At 36.8% G+C, this 27,146-nt stretch overlaps 1 protein-coding gene across 2 annotated transcripts in view; it reads left to right on the forward strand.

The window, feature by feature from the left end:
• Positions 1-27,146, forward strand: part of PKIA (cAMP-dependent protein kinase inhibitor alpha) — a 97,051-nt gene that overhangs the window by 35,732 nt on the left and 34,173 nt on the right. The window contains exon 2 of one of the 2 annotated variants that reach the window (XM_061123532.1): positions 20,170-20,297. The exons of the other annotated variant lie outside the window; for it this stretch is intronic. The gene's annotated coding sequence lies outside the window, so the exon portion shown is untranslated. The remainder of the gene's footprint in view (positions 1-20,169; positions 20,298-27,146) is intronic. 2 annotated transcript variants of the gene reach the window in all.

Below are 27,146 nucleotides of genomic sequence, written 5' to 3' on the forward strand. Positions count from 1 at the left end.
TTTCTGTTTTTAAAACAACTGGCTTATTTGCACAGCGTTCAGAAGAGGGTTAGATGAGCAGATCTGTTTTCCTTTTCTTGAGAAGTTTTGTAACAGCACCAAAAGGTCATCCTTAAAATGTCAGACAAGATCAACAACAAAATCTTGGAAAACAGCCAGTCCACCAAGGAAGCAAACCCAAACTATTTACAGATGCTAACTATAAATAAGCAACAGAACCCTAGAGTGGAGGGAGGGCAAGGGAGAGAAATACTTTGTAGGCATAGCAAAGAAATATTTTCAAGAGATGCCTCATGGCATTGAACCGTTGGGAATCAGTAGCAGCAAACAGGCCTGGGCCCCAGCAATTAGTAAAGGGCTCATTCATCAGGAGGTTGGAAGCAAGAAGTCTAAGATAATGAGTCAGAGAAGCAGAATCATGAGCCACAACCCACACCGGGTGCTGTATGCTATTGTTAAAACAAAGAAAAGTTGATGTAAATATTTTAATTGCAAGGAAGTGAAAAGGTGGCTTTTCAATCCCACTAGTTGATGCCAGGCCAGGTTTTTGATTATGTGACGAAGGATGTAGCCCTATCGCCCTGACAGATGAGTAGTAGAGAAGATGCTGTTTTCTTCCCACAAAAATACCATTTCTCCTACTAACAATTCCAAAAGGGAGAGAAAGCCTTTAACAGAAAACACATTAAAGGAGAGTCGCAGATACTTAAAACCAGAAACTTAATATTGACGAAAGAAGCAAGTAGGTTTAAGAAGAGGAAAAGCTACAGAAAATGATTCAAGTTTTGCACTTTTAGTTGATGTTTTTAAAATTATGAACAGAAATGGAGAGTTCTCTGCCATTTGTATTTTATCCATGATTCATTAGAAGTTTACCAGGATGAAAAGTAACTTGCTGGCAAATGTGGAAAGTAACACTAAAGCCATAGTATAAGCCAGAGACATATTTGTAGCAAAGGATTTCACAACTTTGACATGATTGACACCAGAATCATTATTATAGTTATACTTAATGTTAGATTTTGAAATATTAAATGTATAATCAGGAGAAATAGTCAATAAATTGTACATAATATATTACAGTAGTAAATGTTAGGTTCTTTTCAATGAATAGTGTATAGTCTTTTTGCAGTCTTTTTAAAGAGACTCATTTTAAATACATATTGTTTCAAATTTGGGGAACAAGAAGTTTAAAATAAGATGAACCAGATTTCTACAGTCCATTTTCAGATGCTCAAAGTGAGCAGGTTACTAAATGGAGAATGGCGGAGGCCATGTGCTAATCTGTGCATTCCTTGCACTGTTTTAATTTTAATCTATAATATGCAAGGGTACAAATCTCTCATATATTATGCTTTTCAGGCAGACTGATACACAGGAATAACAGTCACCTTCAGAACTTTCTTTTCCACCCAATTAGAACAGACCTTAGGCAAAACTGTGATGACTGCTTGTTTCATCATGCTCCACTTTCCAAGTCTCCCCTGTGAGTCTATTTGTTACTCTGTCCTGTTTGTTTCCTAATACCCTCTGTGGAACTCTTATGCCCTCAGGTTCTCATTCCTCCTCCACAGCATCAAAATTTGCTTTTGAGTCATTCAGGTTGAGGTAAGAGTGACTAAGATCTTAAAGCTCAACCTGTATTTGAATATCAATGGGAAAGAAAGATTGAGGGTAAAGGGATGAGATTTAGAGATAAAGGGATGAGAGTTGACTGCCAACCCTCAGTTAGTAGATGGGAAGACATTTTTAGGCATCAGAACTTTTCTGCCTCTCCAGTCATAATATATGTTCTGCAAGCTATGTAGTTGAAGAGATGCAATCATAGGAAAGGCTCAAGATACCAGAAAATAGAAACAAAACTCTTTCTTCTTAGTTCATAAATAGGCTATAGGCCTACTAAAGAGAACATTAAAATTGCCCGGTTTCCTGAGCCCCGAAACCAGCCGGCAGGGCAGAGGAGTTGAACAATGTGGCATTCGTGTTGGTTAATGGCAGAGAAAATTCAGTGTGGAGTTACAGATGCTAAAGCAGATATCGGGATGTTATTTGTGTGTATGTGTCCATTGTGTATGTATATGGAAGCCACCTCTGTCATCTAGGAAGACATTTAAACCTTCCAAAGTTATTAATTCATTGAGGAGAAACAATTAGCTTCAACTTCATTTTATTGCTAAAATTGGGTCATATTTGAAGGATGAATCAATAACAACGATTTCCTTGAAAGGTCTCTTAAAGCTATTGATTTTTTTATGGCACTGGTATGAAAGGGGGTTGCTCTGAAAGAACACAAACAGGTAATACTATCTTTCCACAATTTTGGCAGTAGTAATTAAGCAAAAACCACAATATGATAGAAAGCACAGTTAGCTTTCTTTGTCTCATACACAAAGTTAAAAGGCGGAAAAACCCTACCTTTTATTATTTTATATTTAATAGTTATGTAAATTAAAACAAGCTGATCATATTACCCATTATGATTATTCAGTTACCCCCAAAAAAATTTACTTTGAAAATGAATCCTGAATATGAATACATTTTGTATTCAGAATCATGGGGGGAAAGAAGCCTCCGTTTAACTTATGTGGGCGAATCCCATAGTTATTGATCATTAATGAGGGAAAGCCAACTAATTTTCTAACATTTCATCATTTTCCACTTTTTAGCAAAAGAGGGATTTTATTGCTTAGCGCAAGGAACTATAGCCATTATTTTGTAATAATTAAATGTAGTATAATCTATAAAAATATCAAATCACTAAGTTGTACTCCTGAATCTTTTGTAAATCGTCTATACTTCAGTAGAAAAGGGGAATTTTGTTTTTCTTATCAGATGTTTTTTTCTTTGTTAGAAGTGAGGAAAAACAGCACTGATCTAAAGAAGTCAGTTTCTTGATTTGCCTGATGATTGTGAATATGAATAGGCGTGTTCTCTATAGAACAGTAGCTCTTCACCAAAGTGAAGGCTGGCTCTGACATATTTTGCAAAGAAAAGTGTGACAAGATATAGCAATCCTTTAAAATATTTCAGAAGTTTAAACAATTAGTGTACTCTGCATGAATTTTATCTTTCAACTAAATCATTCTACTCTGGAATTTATGATGTGTGATCCAGGTGAATTTATAATACTGAATTTATAAAGAAAGTGTAGTAGAATTCGCATATCTCCATATCTTATATTGATGACATTTTTAAATTAAATGTATTTTTAAGTGCAGGATAATTGCTTTACAGTGTTGTGTTGGTTTCTGCTGCACAACAACGCTAATCAGGCACATATCACCTCCCTCCCGAGCCTCCCTCCCACCACCCGCTTTCTGCGCCTCTAGGTTGCCACACAGCACCAGCACCAGACGGGGCTCCCTATGTTATGTAACAGCTGCCCACTAGCTGTTTTACACGTGGTGGTGTATATATGTCAATGCTACTTTTTCAGTTCTTCTCACCCTCTCCTTCCCCTTCTGTGTCCACAAGACCATCATCTACATCTGTGTCTCTATTTCTGGCCTGTAAATGGTTCATCGTACCATTTATCTAGATTCCATATACATGCATTAATATATGATATTTGATTTTGCCCTTCTGACTTACTCCACTCTGTATAACAGGCTCTAGGTTAAATTCTAATACTAAACTATCATTGTTTCATAAACTAGGAGAATATTGTTCTGATAAGAAGCAGGAGAGGCTGGCAGGGACGATAGATTTTCCATTCTTTCCTTTCTATTTTTTGTGAGCCTTAGTGCTCTAATTGACCAATTAATGGCAACAAACTGACAAATTTTCCTGACTACTAGTTAATTTGCTCTAATTTCACTAGTTTTGTTACTGCTAAGGCTTCTACTATTTCTGTATGTGAGTATCATCTTACCCTACTCATCCTATTTACCTCTTCAAACTTCCTCACATATAGAGAACCCAGTTCATTAACTTGACTCAGATGATACTTATAATCAGAGAAAAAACAAAGAAGAATTAATATAATGCCAACTAGTATAACTATTAATTAGAAGGTATGTTTTGAGGGTTTTAAAGCAAAGAGGGGTAGAAATGATAATAGATTAATTTTAGGAAAACTGTAGTATACAGATAGAACACAAAATGACACCACAGATAATTTTCCAGGAATTTAATGTACTTGATATATATCCAGTGTGTGCCTATGGATGGTGAGCAACTAGCAGTAAAAGAGAATCACATAGCTACATTTCTGGACAAATCAGGTTATCAAAAAGATGTAATAATGTCACTGTTTACCTCAATAATTTCTTAGGCATTCTTTGTTGATTCTGCTGGAGGTTACATGAGATTATCCTAGTAAAAGCGTTACAATGACTTCAGCATTGTAGGACAGGAACACAGTAAGAACTAAAGGCAGGGAAGGAAATGCATAAGTAAGAAGGAAAAAGAAATGAAAGAGCTAAAAGATGTATTACTTGGCTATCAGGTGCTAGGAGAGTCCATTTTGCTTTCTCTTAATCTTCATAATGCTCTTGTCAGGATGGTATTAACATACCCATTTTTCAGACCAGCAACCTTTAACCATAGATTGCACTTGATTGTCTGCCAGGTTTTCAGGTCTGTGATGAGGACAGTAAAGTCAGAAATTTCAATTCCAGTCAGATCAAGACCTAACAGAGGCACCATTATGAAATCACATAGCTTAGACTCACATCTGACCACATTGAAATGTTGTTTATTCTTCTACAGGATGATAGCCTGTGTTTCAAGAGGAACTATCATTCTTGCCCCTGTAACAATTTCTCTGAGTTGTTTGTGCCAACTAAAGACTTTGATTGAGTTTCATATTAGCAAAGCCCTGGAATTACATGAATATGAATAATTATCTACCTATCTAATTATTTTTAGAGAAGGAATGCAGAGCTGTTGTCAGATTCTCAGAACTCGAACTATCTAATAGTTTACATTAAGTGAGGTAATTAATTCCCCTTCTGGATTCAAGCATTATAATTATTTTTAATCCTTACCATGGTCCCTGAAATAGCTATTATCTCTAATTATCAGTAAGGGAACTGAGAAGTAGAGAAATCTAAGTGAGAGGGCTAGAATTCAAATCCAGGTCAGTTTCAGTCTTGAACATGGTGAATTTTATACCCTACACTGCATTCTATACTCTCACTGTAGATGATCAATAAATGTTAATTTATTTCCTTTACCCCAGTTGGGGACAAAGAACACAGGTGTGTGAAAGTAATGTAGAACTGTAAAGCAGTTCCTAAATCAGTACAGATTAGTTTTAATGTAAATGATATAACAGTAATGCTAGTCAGCAGTTACTGAATAATTTATATTGTGCTGAGCTGAGCATTAAGTACTTTACAAGCATTCTTTAAAGGGCTTCCCTGGTAGCTCAGTTGGGAAAGAATCCACCTGCAATGCAGGAGACCCTGGTTAGGTTCCTGGGTCAGGAAGACTCCCTGGAGAAGGGATAGGCTACTCACTCCAATATTCTTGGGTTTTCTTGGTGACTCAGATGGTAAAGAATCTGCCTGCGATGCCGGAGACCTAGGTTTCAGCCCTATGGATAGTATAAATGTGCCCAAGTGATGAAGATAGCATGATCATGTACAGGCAATGAAACTGAGACAGAGTTTTCTGGGCTAATAGTTAAATTTTGTCCAAGACATTAATGAGAGAAGGGATGAGCAGCAGTGGCGAGACTGGAAAGTTGTTCATTGTAGGGAGAAAGCACTGATGGAAGTCTTGTACTGCTTGTTTAAGAACTGTGACCTGATAATCTGAAAACTGAGGTTCTGGTAAAAACTGAAGGCATACTTTTTGTAGTGTGAAAAAAATTAATAACCAGTATCTATTCATCTCTTCATGTTTGAATATGACTGTTTCATAAATGTGTTGAAATGACTTATAAGCTCTCTTTCAGGTCTGGACTAAATTTTTATATCACAGCATTAGGGCCCATGGGGCAGCATTTGCAAGTCCAAACTTAACTGCTCCCGTTTTAGTGTGGGAGGTGAGTATCTATGGACTTGCAAAGCAAACAACAGCAACAAACTTGTAGTATTTTCTTTTATCTGTAATTATTAATAATGTTGTGAAGAAACCCAATTTGATATATTTATGCCAAAGTATAAATGAAATCTTTTTTCCCAGTTTTCTTGGGATTTAGTTGATTTATAATATTGTTTTGTCCAAGAAATAGAATGTGATGATTTGGTATATATATATATATATTATGAAATGATTACCACAGTTAACCTCAATTCACGTAATTATAAATTCTGTTTTTGTAACAAGAACTTTTAAGATCCTTACCAACTTTCAAACATACAATATGGTGTTAATATGGTTATTGTGACCAAGCTGCACATTACATCCCCATTGCTCATTTATCTTATAACTGGAAGTTTTTATCTTGTGATCATCTGTACTCATTTCCCCTATCTCCAGCTTCCTGCTCTGGCAATCAATCTATTCTTTCTATCATAAGTTCAGTTTTTTAGATTTTACATATAAATGAGATCATAAAGTATTTATCTTTGTCTAATTTATTTCATTTAGCATAATGCCCCGAGTCCACCCACATAGCCACAAATAGCCAGATTTCCTTCTTTCTAATGGCTGAATAATACTAGGTTGTTTTGCACCCCATTTTATTTATCCATTCATCCATCAAAAAACAGTAAGGCTGTTTCCATATCTGACTGTCATAAATCCTACAGTGAACATGGAGGTACAGATATCTTTTTGAGATAGTAATTTCATTTCCTCTGGATATATAGCTAGAAGGAAAATTGCTGGATCATATGTTAGTTGTATTTTAATTTTTTTTGAAGAACCTCCACACTATTTTCTATAGTGGCTGCACCAATTTACATTCTCACCAACAGTGCATAAGTTTTCTCTTTTCTCAACATGCTCACCAACACTTGTTATCACTTGTGTTTTTGATACTAGCCATTCTAACAGGTGCAGGGTGGCATTTAGTTAATTTAATTAGTTCTTCCTATAGAATTTTACTCATTTCTACCACATATATTATCACATAAAGATTTTTGGTCATATCATAGTATCAACATGAAAAGCTAGGTCAGCTAATTCTGTGTTCTCCATTTAAATAACAGTAAATCACACAAATCTTTCTGAAAGAATATTGTAATTAATCTCCAAAGATAGTTTATAATTCTGTATGCTCTGCTTTCATACACATTTGGCATTCTTTTGACTTTCAGTATTTATTTATTATATTTGCAAGCCTTTTGTTAAAATAGCTGGTACACAAATCATTTCCTGATTGCCACATGATTCTATTTGTATTTTTGAGTTATTAACCTTTGGAATACAACAGTGGCTGGAGATTTGCCAGCAAAATAGTGCTTCCTTTTGGCACTTTTTGGAAAGAATATTTGTAAATCTGAATTACTGATTTATTTTGCATTCTAAATTTATATGGCACTTTCTTTTAAGCTAATGTAAATTAGACTAATTATAAGCTGTCTTTTTTCCCCACCAGGGCAAATAAAAATATAATTTGTAGAAAAGTTTTTCCTCTCCACATATTGAATCACTGTTCTCCTTTTCTTTGAAAGTTAATTTTGATTAAGATGTATTTATAACTCATTGAAGTCTTTGACAAAACCTTGGCATCCCTCTGAGTAATCACACATCACACTGGGTATGTGTGCTTAGTCGTGTCCGACTCTTTGTGACCCCATGGACTGTAGCCCACCAGGCTCCTCTGTCCATGGGATTCTCCAGTCAAGAATACTGGAGTGAATTGCCATTTCCTCCTCCTGGGAATCTTCCTGACCCAGAAATTGAACTCTCCTCTCCTATATCTCCTACATTGACAGGCCATTGAAATACTTTAAAACAAACGAACAGTAATAGCTTGAATGACAAATATTACTAATATTGATATAATTTATTAAGGAGAATATGTTACAATATATTAAAATTCAGATAGACAGTGAAAGAACAAATTTAATTTTCAACTAAATATTGCATTGATATTTAGACCATTGGTTAAAACATGAGAACAGGTTTCTTCCATTTCAGGGAAGCAAAATACTTGTAGATCACTTAACATTTATGAAGCATGTTCTCAGTCTGTAGGTATATATTTCCTTTATATATGTCATTTAATTTAACTACATCCCTCTGTAATTGATAGCATTATCCTGTTTGCAGATAGGAAACAGGTTCAGAAAGATTGAGAATGATAACTAATCCTAGTAAGTAGCAAAACCTAAACTGATCTAATTCCAGGGCAAAGCTCTTTCTGACACATCAGTGTGGGTCTTTATCTCTTTGAAAACTGATGAACATTAAGAGCCTTCTTCCAGAGATATGCGTGGAGAAATAACATGAGCAATGATAAAACAGTAATCTCACTAAACCATTGGTGTGTGTTTGGTCTTGCTTTCACTGATAGACCTTTTTGCAAAATTGCTTTCTCGAGATAGTGGACTTTAAATATTTCCTCTGGAGGCTTTTCTAAATTATAACTATCAGAAAATGTTTTGCTTTAAGGCTAAAGAAAAATGAAAGCTTACTTAACTACACCTCGTAATTCCTGTCAGGGTAGGTATTATGAACTCTACATCTGCCAGGATTCAAATTTAAATAAGGTGCCTCCACAAACTGTTCATTTCTCTCTGATTTCTTCCTGATATTTTGAAGTAGAAATAATCGGATAACTATTCACACAAGAGAGAAACACTTTTTCTTGATCCTCAACATCATGTTGCTGTAGGCTAATTCTTTCTCTTTTCCATTGCCCCTTAATACAGAGAATGTGTTTCGGGGCCCCTCCCTCAGTCTGCTCCACTCTGAGTGCATCTTACATAAACCTTCTCAATCAGCCAGTTTTTGCCAAATGGTCTTAGGGTTAATTGTCCCCATATATGTATAATTCTGAACTTGTCTACAACTTAAAGTCAGTAGTGCGTAATGGTTAAGAGAATTGGCACTGATTTGCAAAACAGTCACACACGACTTGGCAACTGAACAACAATAACAACAACCAGACAGAGTCCAAATACTGCCCATGCCCCTAATTAGCTGTGCAAACTTGGAGAAGCCATAAGAGATCAGAGTCCTCATGCGGAAAACGGTGTAATAAAAGCGTCTAGCCCATACAGTTAGTGTGATAACTAATGGAATGTGAGATAGTGCATGTTAAGCATCAGCACAGTGTCTGGCTCTTGTTAATCATACCTGCTCTTATTGTCAGTCATTCACTTTCTATTCCTGGTTTCAACTCAATGCTTAATATATAACAGTTGTTCAACACATATTTACTAGATAAAACTAGTTCTATTTAAGCAATGGGCCAACAGCAGAGTAAATACCCCTACTCATCACTTTGTCCTGAGAAAGCAAGAATAGATGCAAACCATCATAATCTCTTTTCTCACTCTAAATTTCCCATCCAGCCCCAGTAAATATTCCTGAACCCCAACAAGTTAGAGAATTTTTCAAATCACACAATTTGAAAATGGTTGGGCTTCCCTAATCTAATAATGGACTTCTCAGGTTTGTAAAGAATCCAACTGCCAATGCCTGCCAGAGATGTGTGTTCGATTCCTGGGTTTGGGAAGATTCCCTGGAGTAGGAAATGGCAACCCACTCCCAATATGTCCCAGGACCTCAAGGTCACCAGGTGTATATTAATGCAGTCTAGTTAATATAAATGATTATAGTTCATAAACTACTTATGAACTCGTTTGTGCCTTTTAAAATTTACTAACTGCAAACTGCTTTGTTCACCTCTGAGTCTTCCAAGTTTTACAACAGACTGGTACATGGAAGGTGTTTAAGAAATGTTTGTTGAATAAATGAATAAATATGTAAATGAATAGAAACTATGAAACACTAACACAAAAATATTTTTCTTTCCAAAAAATAATGAAAAAATTTCATTCAATAACAATCATTCTTAGTACTGATACATGACTTAGTCATTCCTATTCAATACAAAATGTTCCATTCCATTTTTTTCTGATATTTTACAAGTTATTAATTAATGGTTTTCCTAGTAGCTCAGATGGTAAAGCATGTGCCTGCAATGCCGGAAACCCAAGTCTGGCCTTGAACTAGATTTTCCTTTTACATTCCTTCTCTGTTCAGTGCAGTGCCTGGGTAGCTAAGAGAGGAGTTTGGTTTCTCAATTGCCAGAACACCTTCATTTTGGAGGGTTTGTGGGTTAGGTCTTAGCCTCTAAATTACCATATCCATGAGGTTTATTGGCATTCTCTTTAAAATTAATTCAAGTTGTGTCTGACTCTGCGATCAGTTTGCCCAGGTATCTGTATATCTGGTTGTCTGCTCTTTCTCTTTCTCTCTCTACACACACACACACACACACACACACACGCACACACACAGAGAGAGATTTTCCTTGACTTAGGATGGGGTAATGTCCTGATAGACCGATTGTTAAGTTGAAAATATTGTAAGTTGAAAATGCATTTAATACACCTGACCTACTGAACAACATAATTAACTATCAGGGCTTCCCTGATATCTCAGTTGGTAAAGAATCTGCCTGAAATGCAGGAGACTCTGGTTCAATTCCTGGGTTGGGAAGATCTCCCAAAGAAAGGATGGACTACCCACTCCAGGGAAGGGAAGGGTTGGGTTTCCTTGTGGCTTAGCTGATATAGAATCCGCCTGCAATGTGGGAGACATGGGCTCGATCCCTGGTTTGGTAAGATCTCCTGGAGAAGAGAAAGGCTACCAACTCCAGTGTTCTAGCCTAGAGAATTCCTTGGACTGTATAGTCCATGGGGTCACAAAGAGTAGGACAGCGACTTTCACTTTCACTTTTCCTTCACTTTCAAAGGCAATACAAAGATCAATGCTAATGAATTAATGGGTTTGGCAGTGGACTATTTACTGACCTCTATTTTCTTAATGAGATATGAATCAACTCACCAGCCGAGACTGAGGGAAGCAGAGAAGATGGAGGAAAATTTGAGGAGAGTGGGTAAAGCTTCTAAGAAAATGGTCCTTAAGGGGAATTAGAAAGAACTTACTGGCTTACTGGTAAGTCTGGGTAATATTACCAGTCTTGAAAACCCATTTGAAGGTGGTTTGGTCATTAATTTATTGGAATACCAATTTGTCGTGCCAAAAGATTTTTTTCACCCACCTGGCTATGTTATAAAGAGGTAGAAAAGAATGAGAGATAACAATTGACAGACAATTCAATTAGTGATTTTTAAAACTTTTTCTGCTTCCCCCTCTCCCACTCTGAGGAACCTTCACAGTCACAGCTGCCCTGCCGGTCACACGTACCCCAACGAGGTAGCACTCCATTATCAAACAATTCTAAAAAATGGAACATAGATTTCCAGGTTAATTTAGCAAACTCAAACATTATACATAATATCTTCAGTTGGCAAAAGTTTTTGCAGTATAATTTAGTATTGCAGTATATTTACTTTTAACAAGTAATTTGTCAATGTCTAGCAAGATAAAAATGTTAATAGTGTTTTACACATTAATTCTAATTCTGGACCCTTATGCCAATAAATAATTTATATCTAGAAAACTATTATATAAATAAAAGTGCTCATTATCACATCATTTGTAATGAGAAAAATTGGAAACAGCTTTAATTCTTAATAGGAAAATAATTTAGTAAATTATACCCACTTATTAGAAAATGACACAGTTGTTATAATTACGAGACTATGGAACAAAATAGAATAATGCTTAATGAGGGAAGAATGAAGAAAGCTGACTTAAAATTTTGTCTACCTTGTGACAGTAATTATGTAAATATAATATGTATTAAAAATTGAAACAAGATAAGGTTTTGAAAGCTCTATAACAGTAATAAGGATTTTATGTTTGTTTCAAAATGTTTTTAACATGGCACTTTATAGTTTTTTTTGGAGGCATACTAGGTTTTTTCTACACCCTTTCTTAAGAATTTCTGATTATTACTTCATTTTTCCATTTCATAGTTTCAAATAAAATCAGTGATTTTATCATCAGAGAAGATTAGACTTAATTTGATGTTTCATAATTCCAAGTTATTTGGTATAAAAAGACCATATGCATTTGTAAGTTCTTTAAAAATATAATTTCAAGACTTTTTTTTTGTGCTTAATCTTGCCTAGTCTGGAGATTAAGCAAACTACCTAAAACTGCTAGCCACTTTTTTTCATTTTTCTCCTTTTGATTCATTTATCTTGCCCTTCACAGAAATGATAACAAATGAGTCTGCAGGTGCATCTGCCAATTTCTTAAATCCCCTATTATCCACATTACAAAATCATACTAGTAAGAATGCTTCCATTATGTTCAGAGCTCTTTAGTTTTTATGCTTCAGCATTCTGTATGAAGTATCTTATATATCTTATATAAGTGCAAAACTTGGATTCAACTTCTGGAAGCTTTTGATTTCTTAGTTCAAAAGTCACAGATCCTTAATTCAGCCATATGATTCACAATTGTTTGTACAGTAAGAAGCTCCTAAATCATGATTTGATAGATACCTGGCAGTTTTCTTGCCATTTTTCAAAAGTTCTTTATTAAACATCTCTCTCTCTCTCTTTCACACACACACACGCATTTTGATTAAAAACAGACTTTGGCATTATAAAGTTTAAGATTCTATTTCCAGTTCTACAGTATCAGGGCCACTTCTCTTTAGGCAAGTAACCTAATGTCTCTGAATCTTGTTATTTTCATCTCTAAAATGGAGATTACAATTACATCAGACAGTCCTCCAAACATCCATAGTGATTTCAGAGTTTCTTTTTCAGAGTCAGGTACAAAGCAGCCACTCAGTAAATGACTAGTGCTTTTATTACTTTATTATTATTTCTGTATTTAATTTTAACTGAGTCAGTGAGTTCCTATAATAAAAATGCAATTTCAAGTAAATCAAGGAACACCTGTTATCAGCAAAAATTTTAACTGAGTTCATTACTTTCTATGCAACTCAGATTAGTGTTCTGCCTTTTTTCTGTGCCGTATGTAGGTGTTCAACAGATTAAGTTAATAAATGTATGAATGCATGAATGTGTAGGTGAATGATTAAATGCTTATTTTTGAGAAGGTAGAAAAAATATTACACAGTGGAACAAATAAGAAAATAGTCTATGGAAAAAAATGGCAAACTCACATATGTGCCCAGGGCCAGCCTAGGAAAAATTGCTTTTTTTTTTTTTTTTAAAGAAAAATGTGTCAAAATAACTTATTTAGCACTAATAAAAATAATGTCATATCAACCATACTTAAATAGAATGCTGAGCTACAGTTCCATTAAGTGACATTGTGCCAGCACTCATTCAATAAGTTGTGTCCGACTCTGTGGCCCATGCTTCTCTGTTCATGGGATATTCCTGGAAAGAAGACTGAAGTGGGTTGCCATTTCCTCCTCTAAGGATTTTTCCCAGGAATCGAACCTGCGTGTCCTATGTCTCCTACATTGGCAGCTGGATTCTTTTGTGGATTCTTTTATCACTGAGCCACTTGGGAAGTCCCTGAGTGACATTATATAGTCTCAATTTGTGGAAAACTTTTGAGATGGCTGAAAAAAAGATGGTGAGTGACCTTTGAATGGAAAAGATGGAGAGAAATGGCTTTTCCTACATTCTACTGTGCCTTTAAGTAAAATGCTTCATAGCTGTATGTCATTTGGCTTTAGGCACCTATTGTGATTTACCCTGTGAAGATAAGGTTTTGCCATGGAGAGGATTTGTAGAAGTAACACACTTTTCAGTACCATTGGCAACCACAAGTACCAAAAAGTCCAGTTTAGATGAAACTACTATCAAATGATAGTATCATTTCCTTGTGAGTGTTTTGGGAAAAGATGGGTAGGAAGTGTATACAAGTGAACTGTTTATTGACTGAAATAACATTTCATCATTTTGAAAACATAAAATACATTAAAGTTGTTAGAGCATTGTACATTACTATTTCACTGTACTTTAGACATTGCCTACAATCAACTGCCTACCTATAAATTGTAGTAATTTCTGCCCTTTGAAACATTATCATTTACTAAAGTCCATACATTGGTCAAATTTCTTAGTTTTTACCTAATTCCCTTCTGTTTCAGGATTTCATTCAAGACATCACACTACATTTAGTTGTCATGTTTCCTTAGGCTTCTCTTGAGATTGATGGTTTCTCAAACTCCTTGGTTTGGATGACTTGGACAATTTTGAGTAGTCAGAATTTTGTAGGATGCCCATTATTGGGATTTGTTTGATGCAGTTTTCATAATAAGATTAGAATTATGTGTTTTGGGGAGGAAGACCACAGCGTAGAAGGGTTATTTTGTCAGATCACATCACATGTACATAGTATCAGCATGCATTATGCATGCTGAGGTTGATCTTGATCACCTGGCTGAGGTAGTGTTTTCCAGGTTTCCTCACTGTAGAGTTACTCTTTTCCCCCTTTCCTCTTGTACTTTTTGGAAGGAAGTTTTGGAAGGAAGCTTAGCCCACAACTAAGAAATAGGAAGTTATGCTTAAGATGGAGTATCTACATAAACTATTTGGAATTCTTTTTCACTCGAGTTTTTTCTATTCTCATTCATTTATTTATGTATCCAATTATTTACATCAGAATAACTCATGGATTTTTATTTTGTATTTTGGGTAATCATCTAATTCTACTTTATTTGTTGCTCAAATTGCTTTAGTCTTGAACCTTATGAACTCTTTCAATTGGCTTTTGTGCCACTTTGATGTATCCCCATTTGGATGGTTTATTTGTTTTTACACTTCCATACCCTATATGATGGTCTAAACTCATCTTATATATTTACTGCCCCAGTCATAGAATCAGCGATTTCTTCAAAGATAACTAGATCTTCTTATTGGATAATGGCATTAGACACGAAGATCTGGCTTTGGAGTACGCTAATTGTGACTCAAATGTTGTTGCTTCCGGGTCTTCTCAGCTGACAGAGCAAAGAGATAATATGTGTGTATATTAACCATGTATATGCACATATCTATAAATATCTCTCTACATAACTGTATTAAGCTAATATGAATATTAAACTAAATATGAATGTATATTGAGGTTTCCAGCTCTAATCTGTTATCACATAGATCATTTTAGCCTCATCTCTTGCTTATCTTTAAATTGCAACTCCAGCAAAACACTTGACTTTTAGAAGTGAGAAAATCAAATTGTAGCAACTTTGGGAAGCCACATTATCTAGCAGAATAATTCTTAAAGGGCAAGGTGTGCGTCATCAAATTTTAATTTGCAGTCAGCAGTGCTTTTTTAACATCAGTAGGTCTCTAGACTTCTGCTTCTGAGAAATGAAGCGACTCATTTCTCCCAGGTTCTCTCCCTTGAAACTAAAACCCTGAACATAACAACAAACAAGCAAAGAAAGACACTGAAAGGTGGAAATGAGAAGGCAGAGTTACTAAGGACTTCGGGACTTGGGGAATGACATGGTGATGAGTCCCTTGTGTTTCCTATTGCTTCCTATACATTCCTATAGAGGGTACTACAGGAGCCTCCAAACCATAACCACCAACAGAACACACAAAAAGCTTCAAAAAAAAACCCCAAAAAACCTGTTCTCCCAAGCCTAAGCATGAAGAAAAGGGTTGCGAAAAACAGAAAACTGTTCGGGCAATACACACACTATTAAGTGGAGTGTACCTGGTGGTTCAGATGATAATCTGCCTGTAATGTGGGACACCGGGGTTTGATCCCTGGGTGGGGAAGATCCCCAGGAGAAGGAAACGGCAACCCACTCCAGCCATTTCTTGCCTGGGAAATCCCATGGACAGAGGAGCCTGGCGGGCTCTAGTCCATGGGGTCACAAAGCAGACATGATTGAACGACTAACACTTTCACTTTTCACACTATTCAAGTCAAATGCCATTTCCTACGTCCTGTGGTTTTGGTTAGGCCAAGTGAGGCTATGATCTTCCACGCCACCCCACTCCTGCCCTCCAGAAAAGGCAGCACTCTGATTCCCCACCAGGTTTGCAACCCACTCTAGTATTCTTGCTGGAAAAATCCCATGGACAGAGGAGCTAATCAGACACAACTGAGTGACAAAGCATGCACACACGCATCCAGAGTGTATATATCAATTCCAATCACCCTCCCTCTTCTGCTTGGTATCCATAAGTTTTTCTCTATGTCTATGTCTGTATTTCTGCTTTGCAAATGGATCATCTATACCATTTTTCTAGATTCCATATACATGCATTAATATATGATATTTGTTTTTCTTTTTCTGATGCACTTTACTCTGTATGACAGTCTCTAGGTCCATACACATCTCTGCAAATGACCCAATTTTATTCTATTTTATGGCCGAGTAATAGTCTACTGGGGGTTCCCAGGTGGCGCTAGTGGCAAAGAATTTCCCTGCCAGTGCAGGAGACATAAGAGACAAGGATTTTGATCCCTGGGTTAGGAAGATCGCCTGGAGGAGGGCATGGCAACCCACTCCAGTATTCTTACCTAGAGAATCCTGTGGAGAGAGGAGCCTGGAGAGTTACCATTCATAGGGTCGCAAGAAATTGAACATGATTGAAGCATCTTAGCATCAGTTCAGTTCAGTTTCTCAGTTGTGTCTGACTCTTTGCGACCCCATAGACTGAAGCATAACAGGCTTCCCTGTCCATCACCAACTCCTGGAGCTTGCTCAAACACATGTCATTGAGTCGGTGATGCCATCCAACTGTCTCATCCTCTGTCGTCCCCTTCTCCTCCTGCCCTCAATCTTTCCCAGCATCTGGGTCTTTTCTAGCGAGGCAGTTCTTTGCATCAGGTGGCCAGAGTATTGGAGTTTCAGCTTCAGCATCAGTTCTTCCAATAAATATTCAGGACTGATTTCCTTTAAGATTGACTAGTTTGATCTCCTTGCAGTCCAAGGGAATCTCAACAGTCTTCTCCAACACCACAGTTCTAAAGCATCAATTCTTTGACACTCAGCTTTCTTTATAGTCCAAGTCTCACATCCTTACATGACTACTGGGAAATAGTGTGTGTTGCACACACACTATTCCATTGTGTGTATGTATGTGTGTTTGTACACACATCTTCTTTATCCATTCCTCTTTTGATGGATATTTAGCTTGCTTCCATGTCCTGGCTATTGTAAATAGTGCTGCAATGAACACTGGGGTATGTGTGTCTTTTAGAATTGTGATTTTCTCAGGGTTTATGCCCAGTTTTCTGGATCATACGGTAGTTTTATTTTTAACTTTTAAGGTACCTCTATATTGTTCTCCATAGTGGTTCTATCAATTTACATTCCTACCAACAGTGTAAGTATACTTATCTTTTGATAGCCAGGATTATTATCACCCTTCTCCAGCAATCCAGCCACAGTAGTTCCAGAATGATCTTTCTAAAACTAAAATAAGCAAATTTATCTTATGAAAATACCTGATTGTGTTGTGGAACTTTTCTCTCTTCTCTTCTAAGTTTTCAATTAAAATCCTTCAATGGATTCCCATATCCTTGGAAAAAAAAAAAAATCTCACATCCTAACTCTTTTTGTCCGTTGGGCTGCTATAAGAATACACTACAGGTTGGGTGGCTCGTAAACAACAGACATTTTTTTCTTGCAGTTCTGGAGACTGGAAGTGCAAGAACAGGGTGCCAGTATGGTCAGATGAGGCTTCCCTGGTGGCTCAGTGGTAAAAAAAATTGCCTAAAATGCAGGAACAGTAGGAGACATGGCTTAGGTCTCTGGGTCAGGAAGATCCCCTGGAGGAGGGCATGGCAACCCACTCTAGTATTCTTGCCTGGAGAATCCCATGGACAGAGGAGCCTAGTGGGCTGCAGTGCTTAGGGTCACAAAGAGTTGGACACAACTGAAGTGACTTCGCACTCATGCATGGCATGTCAGATGAGGGCCTTCTTCTGAGTCAGACTTCTTATTGTACTTTCACATGGCAGAAGAGGCTAGGGAGCTCTGTGGTGTTTTTTTGTTTGTAGGAACACTAATACCATTCCTGACGGCTGTGCCCTCATGATCTAATCTTTCTCAAAGACCCCACCTACAATGGGAAATTAATATTTCAACATATGAATTTGGAGGGGCACACAGAGATTCAACCGTAGCACTTACTATACATACATGGACCATTCATGATATTGCTTCTGACACCGTCTCCATTGTCTTCGTTTCTTATACTCCAATGAGCATTTCTTATATCGATTATAAATGGATCTCCTTTCTGCTCTGATTCTTAACCATTCATTTTCTTGCAACCGTGAATTTATCTTCTCTTTTCCCTAAAAATGCACCCTCCTTCCTGTTACATATCCATTTCCATTGACTTCTATAGGAAGCCCTGCTGATACTTCCCATATACTGTCCACAGCAAGAATTAAGATGTTACTGTGTCTTTCTATAGCATCTGTAATAATTTTTACTGTAATTATAAATTTTATTTGGATGTCACATTACATTTAATTCTAGATGGCAAGATCATAATTTTAGTAACAGTAACACTAGTGTTAGCTTAACCCATTATATACTGTAGCTGTTCAATAAATGTTTGTTGAATGAGTGAATGAATGAATGCATGAATCATCAGCTTGAAATCTTAATCATTTTACCTTTTAAAAATCTGTTCAAAGACATAACTTATCAAAAAATTAAAGACTTAGGATCCTAAACTTCATTTGATAGAGGAAATTTTTACTGACGCATCATGTTTAAATACCTCTAGGTAAAACCATTAACCCAGGAATTTAAGGTTATCCATTTAGACTCACAAGCCAGTAACTAATACCTCCTGCCCCCACTGTATCAGATGGTATCAGTGCTCACCTCATATCTCCCAGCCTCATCACTCCAGTATATACTGATAGAATCATCTAACATCTGCAAGTAGCCAGTCTAGGACAGGTCAGAAGTGTACAGGAGTTAATATATCCGTGTGTAGCTCTCAACCAAGGACAGAGGGGGACTGGAAGATAAGTACTTCAGGTTTCTCACCCCGTCTTGGAATAACTCTGAGACGTGTTCTATAGTGTTTTAGAGAACTCCCCTGGAGGCCTGACAGCAGTTTCCTGCAGGAGAAATCTGTTCAGTAATGTACCTCTATTGATTTCTTTCCATATCTCTGCTCTCAAATCCCACTCCACTTCTGAGTTTTCTGGAAGAACCTCCCAGATGAACAGTTGGCATTCAAATTCTTGCCTCAGGTTCTACTTCTAGGGAAATTCAATTTGTAGCATCCTACCAATCCAGTGCTCCTTACAGAGCCCTCACTGCTGCAAGTATGAAGGCATGGCTCATTTTGTGTCACTCCGCCTGCATCCTAATACTTTTAAACAGATTGGCGAGAGCATGACCTTGAAGAGAAAAATAGCTTATATGAGAATGGCCAATGGATAAAGGAAAGGAGAGACAGTGCCATTTGTTTTCCATTGATGATAGTATGAAATTTATAGACAGATGGTCTAACAGGTGTGACTATAGTTTGAGGACACTGCCCCCTTGGTTGCTAAGGAAACTGCTATGATTATTATGGAAACACAATCTCACAACTTTATTGCTTCACTTGATGTAGCCTTTTGCTTAACTCTAGTATCTTTCTAAATCACTGAGTAGCAGCCAACAGATTCATTCTCTTCCCATGACTTCATCACAAAGAGACACACATGTGCACATACACATACACACGCACACTTTTGTGTATGCCAGTGCTAGAAAAGACAAGCTCATGGTGCATGTATGCAATGGATACTATAAATTACAGGTCTCCAGGAAATACTGTTCTACAGGTTTCTATGTTTATTTCATGAATAATTAAGTTTAGTAAAATTAATAATTTCCTAAAGATCTTGATGAAAACTGAAGAAAGAAAATTCTAAAGAAAAAAACTTAGAAACCTGCCTTTGGCCCTCACTTTGTGCCTTAATGAACAAAAGATAACAGGGACTTTTTCTGAAGTCTTTGTTTGGGTTGAAGACACAAGAGGCAACCGGTACTCTTATCATAATATGTTAAGTTTGTGAGTATGTAAACTTTTTCATCTCCTGCCCTGGCAGGTTCTTTACCGCTAGTGCCACCTGGGAAGCCCGTGCAAACTTAGAAAGCATGAATTTTTTGAACGCTATTATAGTGTTTAGAAGATGTATGCTTTGGATGTTTACTTAAAACTGAAAAATGAGGTCTATATATACAAATAATTTCTCTTTCTGTATCCATTTCAGTTTCCTGAGTTTCTGGGAAGGCCTGGTGTCTCCAAAGGAACAGTTTATAGTAGAAGTGTGGAGGTCTGATTCAAGAAAAAATAATCCAGGATAGCCAATGAATTGAGGACAAGAAGGTTTCCAATCAGGTAGGAACACTTAATCTCACACAATCACCTTAAATAAAATGTGCTGTTACCTGGATACAACACAACTGCTTGGAAAAGATGGATTTATAACCTACTCTACAAGGAAACTATCCCCAGTTCCCTTGGAGGTTGTGGTGTTTATCAGAGTACCGTGGGGGGAAATGAGTACAATAACAGTATGATGCTTTTTTCCATTTTTAGCTCATTGTTGACAAGTACGCTTGGTGATCTTGGTGCCTCTGATTTAGTCCCATGAGCTTAGGTATGTGGAACAGCAGTTAACCCTTTTTAGTATTTTCTCCCAAGACAAATCATTTTTATAGGTTGTTTCCATGATCTTCTAGTTGCTTATCACAATTAAGCATCAAGTCTCCTAAATGAGGTATAGTTCCAGTCATTCTGAAATTAGCTTGGTTCTTATTGGGACACATCTTCTTGGTCTTGGCACAAAGTGAGTTCACATAAGGAATTGCAAGGAGGAGAATGGGACATGGGAAAGAGGAGTTCATTGTTTCCTGTGCACGTCAGAACTCCTCTGACAATTGTATTTTCATTAGCAATGTCAACTTAAAAAATATTCACAACCTAAAGGTTGAGAGTTATGTTTTATTTGGTGGGAATTTTTAGGACTTCAAGATCAGGAGGCAGCATCTCAAGTAACCCTGAGAGAACTGCTCCAAGGAGGTGAGACGGGGAGCCAGGTTTTATAGAAGTTTTGCAACAAAAGGCAGGTAGACCGAACATCAGAAGATCATTGTTAATTAAAGAAAAATCAGATATTTCAAGTTAAGTAGTTTAGCACTTTTCTATGTATGGGAGGATGCAAGAGTCTGGGCTCATTGAAATCATTCCTTTGATATGCACCTCAGCTATATGGAACCAGTATCCTGTGTTTTCATATCTTAAGCTGCTTCAGGGCTGACCATAGAGAGTGGCTGCAGTCTGATCTCTGCTAGATGGTAGATAGTCTTTCTTTCCTGAGTTCCCTCAGGGCTCACCAGTTTACCATCAGTGATGCCTGCAATCACTGATGACTGTCACATCCTTTGTCTACTGATATGCAAGAAATTTTCCATTTTTCAGAGTTTGTGATAAAACCTTACAGCAAAAGGAATAATGAAGATGTCCTATTATATGGCTGGACAAAAGATAGTAGTGACATCAAAATCAGGGCCTATCTGTCTCATCTGCAGTTATAGAGTCAGTGTTTAGCTGAGTATATATGACTCCTTATCAGTATTCAATAAGAAAAGCATGTTGATGGAAGCAACCTAGATGCCCATCAGCAGATGAATGGATAAGGAAGCTGTGGTACATATACACCATGGAATATTACTCAGCCATTAAAAAGAATTCATTTGAACCAGTCCTAATGAGATGGATGAAGCTGGAGCCCCTTATACAGAGTGAAGTAAGCCAGAAAGATAAAGAACATTACAGCATACTGACACATGTATATGGAATTTAGAAAGGTGATAACGATAACCCTATATTCAGAACAGAAAAAGAGACACAGAAATACAGAACAGACTTTTGAACTTTGTGGGAGAATGTGAGGGTGGGATATTTCAAAAGAACAGCATGTATACTATCTATGGTGAAACAGATCACCAGCCCAGGAGGGATGCACGAGACAAGTGCTCCGGCCTGGTGCACTGGGAAGACCCAGAGGAATCGGGTGGAGAGGGAGGTGGGAGGGGGGATCGGGATTGGGAATACATGTAAATCCATGGCTGATTCATATCAATGTATGACAAAACCCACTGGAAAAAAAAAATAATAATAATAATAAAAAAATTAAAAAAAAAAAAAAAGAAAAGCATGTTGAATGACTTAAGGATGATTTAATGAATGAAAAAAAGTTAATATAGTAGAAGCTGTGTTTTATCTTTGCATTTTCTTGTGAAACCTCGCAATTCTAAGAATAATTTTAAGACTAATACAGACCTCATATTTGTCACGGTCTATGACAGAAGTATCCAGAGATGAAAGCCTGGTTCTCAGATACTGATAAAGTTAACAGAATCTGTCAAGTTTAATAATTTACAATTCATCCCATTACATTTAGGCATTTACCTACATGAGCCATATAATTAAATGTTGACTGGAAAAAAAATGCCCAGCCTAAAAGTTGAGAATTCTGTTTTATTCAGCAGACATACTGAAGACTTAAGTCTTAGGATTTAAGACTTAAGTCAGGAGACAGCTTCTCAGGTAGCTCTGAAGGACTGTTCTGAAGAGGTAAGGGAGGAACCAGGATATTTAGGACATTTTGCAAAAAAACAGGCAGTCAGAACATCAAAAGATCACTGCTAATTAAAGAAACTAGACATCGCAAGTTAATGAATTTAGCACCTCTCAATATCTGGTAAGATGCAAGAATCTGGGCTCATTTGGAATCATTCCATTGTATGCACTTTAAATATCTAGGGCCAGTATTCTGTTTTTTCTATCTTGAGTCCCCCCTGGTGCAGCTGTGGGGGTGGCTGTAGTGGCTGACGGCTTGATGACTATAACATCCTTTGTTACTGATATGACAGGAGATATCTTTGTCCACATAAATGACTTGAATATGGATAGCACATCCCTGGATGTGCAAAACATGATTCTTGGAGCATTTTTACGAAGTTAAGGGCAAATTCAGAATCATTAGCAGCTAAAATTGCTCTTTATACATCTCCACAGGTAGGTAGTCAACTGCTGTTCCTAGCTTCTTTATTCCCAAGGGATAACAAAAAGCCATGTAATTCAAGAAAAAAATGTAAAATTTAGCACCATGCCATTTCCACAAAACCAAACACACAGATGTACAGATATATACACACAGATACACAAACTCTCTCAGATATGAAGTAATAACCTAAAATAGGACCCTGGAATTCATTGCAAAATAGCTGATGTACTCATATTTGATGATTTTCTTTGATTAATGTTTGATATTTATATATATTTATATTAATAACATTCAGAGTTGCTATATGGAAAAATAACTTTGTGCCAGTATTGTCTTTGTCTGTGTTATCAATAATGAATGAGATTGCCTCCTCTGCTCCATCCTTTTCCTGCCATCTTATGGGCAGGAGATGTAGTTATCAGTTGTTTTTAAAATTTCTAGATAGCCAAAAGACTAATATCACTTAAATAAAGAAGGCAAATTATCCCAAAGTAGGTGGCTTCATTATGGAACATAAAGTCCTCATAGTAAAGGGGAAGAACTTCATAGCTAAAAGGCTTCAGTTGCAGAAGATTTGTGAGTAAATATGTATGTTGTTTCAAAGTGGACTTTCTTTTCTATAATTAATGTCTGGGACTTGTCTTTGGTACTAATGGATTTTGATTTTAAAGTATTATTAGGTAATATACCAAAGGATATATTAAATTGGATGTAACTTATGAGAAATTATAAAATAAGCTCCTTCAAACACACCACCAAAATTAAGAACTAGAATCAAAATTGTTGAATATTCTCTCTGTTCTCTACCCTAGTTTCACCTTCCTTTCACCAAAGAAACCACTCTCATCTTGGCTTTCTGTTCAGCATTCATTTAATCTTTATGTGATTTTGCTTGTTATTGAAATTTATAAAATTGATATCATACTTTAATCTTCTGTGCTTGCTTTTTTACTCAACATCATGTTTCTAAGGTTCGTACATTTTATTTTAACTCATGTTCATTCATTTTACTAGAGAAGGGAATGGCAACCCACTCCAGTATTCTTACCTGGAGAATCACATGGGCAGAGGAGAAAATTCCATATTGTATAAACATAAGAAAATATATTTATTAGTCTATTAATGATATTGAGACCTATTATGAACAGTACTTCCATGAACATCTATTTTAATGTTTCCTGGTACACATGTGCAAGATTTTATTTAACATAAGTAAAAGAGCATACCACTAAGAGTAGAATTGCTGAAAATTCAAATATTCAACTTTAAAATATTATGCAAAATGTTTTCCAAAGCTATACAGTCTGTTTTTAGCCCTTCTGTTCTATAGCTTCACCAGTAAGAATGGACAATCTAGGCAGTATACATTCTCTTCCAGTTTTTGTATTAGTCTGCTCGGTTTCCCCTAAAAAATTATACCACAGACTTAATGGCTTAAAAAAAGAGAGATTTATCTTCTCCCAGTTCTGGAGGCTGGAATTCCAGGATCAAGATGTTGGCAGTTTGGTGTCTTTCTGAGGTCTCTTTCCTTGAGTTGCAGATGGCCACTGCCTTCCGGCTGTGTCTTCACATGTCCTTTTCCCTGTGGTTGTGCATCTTTGGTGTCTCTTCCTCTTCTTATGACACTGGTCATATTAGGTTGAGAATCCTTCATTTGTTTAAACAGTTGCCTGTGTTTCCTTTCCTGTGAAATTCCAGAAAATATTTTTTCTCCATTATTCTGTTGTTTACCTTTTTCTTACTTATTTCTTATTGTTCTTTGTGCTTAGTCATTCGGTCTTGTCCGACTCCAAGACCCTATGAAGCCTGCCAGGCTTCTCTGTGCATGGGGATTCTCCAGGCAAGAATCCTAGAGTGGGTTGCCATGCCCTCCTCCAGGGGATCTTCCCAACCCAAGGGTTGAACCCGGGTCTCTTGCATTGCAGGCAGATTCCTTACCAGCTGAGCCACCAGGGAAGCCCTGGTATTGTTCTTTAAATGCAAGCAAATAATCCTTTGTCAGCTATATCTGACACAAATAAGTTATGTCTTGCTTTTTACTTTTTTAATGTTATCTGGTGATAAATAGCAGCTTTAAATTTTAATGAAATCAAACTTATCTTTTAGCCTAGTGCCTGTTTGTCTTACTTAAAATATGCTCTCCTAGCTTGATGCTACACAGATATAGTAGATTTTCTTCTGAAAGTTCTAGTGTATCTGTGCTCTGTATTCAAGTCATTAATGTATCTAGAATTGACTTGTGTATATATTTCCCAATTTCTTTGTTTTCTTATGAATGCTTTAGTTTTCCAGGATCACTTTGGAATGATTTTTTTTTAGGTGTGTCTGAGCCATTCTTGAACATTTGGCCATTCATATGAATTTCAGAATTAGCTGGTATGCAAAACCTCTGTTAAATATTTTTATTGTAAATATACTGAATGTTTAAGTGAAGTTGGGGAAATTTTACATCATTATGATGGTCTCTTTATCCATAAATAAAATGTATTTCTCCATTTAATTATGTTTCAATGAGGGTTTGTCATTTTATCCGTAAATGTCTCACACATCTTTATTTAGATTTATTCCTAGGCAACTTTTTTTCTATTTTAAAGAATTGCTAAGCTCTTTCTTTTTGCTGGATTAGAGAATCCAGTAGGTTTTTGTATCTTGAGCTTACATCTGTCCATCTTGCTAATATTGCTTCTTAGTAAGAGAGAGAAGTTTCTTAGCAAAAGGAATAAATGTAAAATTAAATAAAAATGTTATGGGTCAGCTCTGGTCAATAATAGAACTCTCTGTGATAATGGAAATGTTCTTGTGCTCTGCTTATGCTTAGTCGCTCAGTCATGTCTGACTCTTTGCGATCCCATGGACTGTAGCCCATCCTCCTCTGTCCATGGGATTCTCCAGACAAGAATACTGGAGCGGGTTGCCAGGCCCTGCTCCAGAGGATCTTCCCAACCCAAGGGTTGAACCCAGGTCTCCTGCATTGCACGTTCTTAGTGCTATCAAATCTATAGCCATTAGTCACAAATGTTTTTAAAAATTTTTAACATAAATAAAATCAATAAGATTAAAAATTCAGTTCTTGAGTCACACTTGCCCACATTTCAGGTATTTAATAGCCACTTGTTAATAAGGGACGCTATATTGGACATTTGGCTCTAAACTATTAGACTGTGGAGCCATGCAGTCCTGGGGTTTTATCTTTGTCAGTGGCCTAATGAGATCTTTCATGTGCCTATTATTCTGTTATTAAAAAGAGAAGTTACTTAACAGTCATCTCTAACATTTTGTGGAGAAGGCAATGGCACCCCACTCCAGTACTCTTGCCTGGAAAATCCCATGGACAGAGGAGCCTGGTAGGCTGCAGCCCATGGGGTCACGAAGAGTCAGACATGACTGAGCGACTTCACTTTCACGCATTGGAGAAGGAAATGGCAACCCATTCCAGTGTTCTTGCCTGGAGAATACCAGCGACGGGGGAGCCTGGTGGGCTGCCATCTATGGGATCACACAGAGTCGGACATGACTGAAGCAACTTAGCAGCAGCAGCTAACGTTTTGAAATAATCCAACATACAGCTTTCACCACCCATGAATTTCTTGAACCATATTTATGTTCCTAAACTACTTCTTGAATCAAGTGTCCACTTGATTCATGACCTTATAAATGCAATTTTGATCATTTTCCCCGAAATCTCATATTTGTATAACCATGTGGAAATGTATTTCCTACCTTTTTGCCCTCTTATAAGCTCTTCCTGTATTTTAATCCTCATAAGCTTATATCCCCTAATGTTAAATACTTAATATCAGTAGTTTGTAAAAAAATTTAAGAGATCATTGGTAAGATCTTTTTTTCAACCGTCTATACATTTAAACAGTGTGTTGCAATAAGAAATAATGCTTAGTAATAAAAAGACCCAAGCCATAGTTTTACCCATCAAAATGAACTTTATATGCATTCAAATAAGGTTTATATAAGGTATATAAGATTAATTCTCATTCTAAAATTGTTATGATTATTTGGGCTTCCCTGGTAGCTCAGCTGGTAAAGAATTTGCCTGCATTGCAGGAGAACCTCATTTGATTCCTGGGTTGGAAAGATCCATTGGAGAAGGGATAGGCTACCCACTCCAATATTCTTGGGCCTCCCTGTGGCTCAGATGGTAAAAGATCCACCTGCAATGT

Source organism: Dama dama, chromosome 21 (assembly GCF_033118175.1).
Source record: "Dama dama isolate Ldn47 chromosome 21, ASM3311817v1, whole genome shotgun sequence".
In the NCBI taxonomy this organism is placed as follows: Eukaryota; Metazoa; Chordata; class Mammalia; order Artiodactyla; family Cervidae; genus Dama; species Dama dama.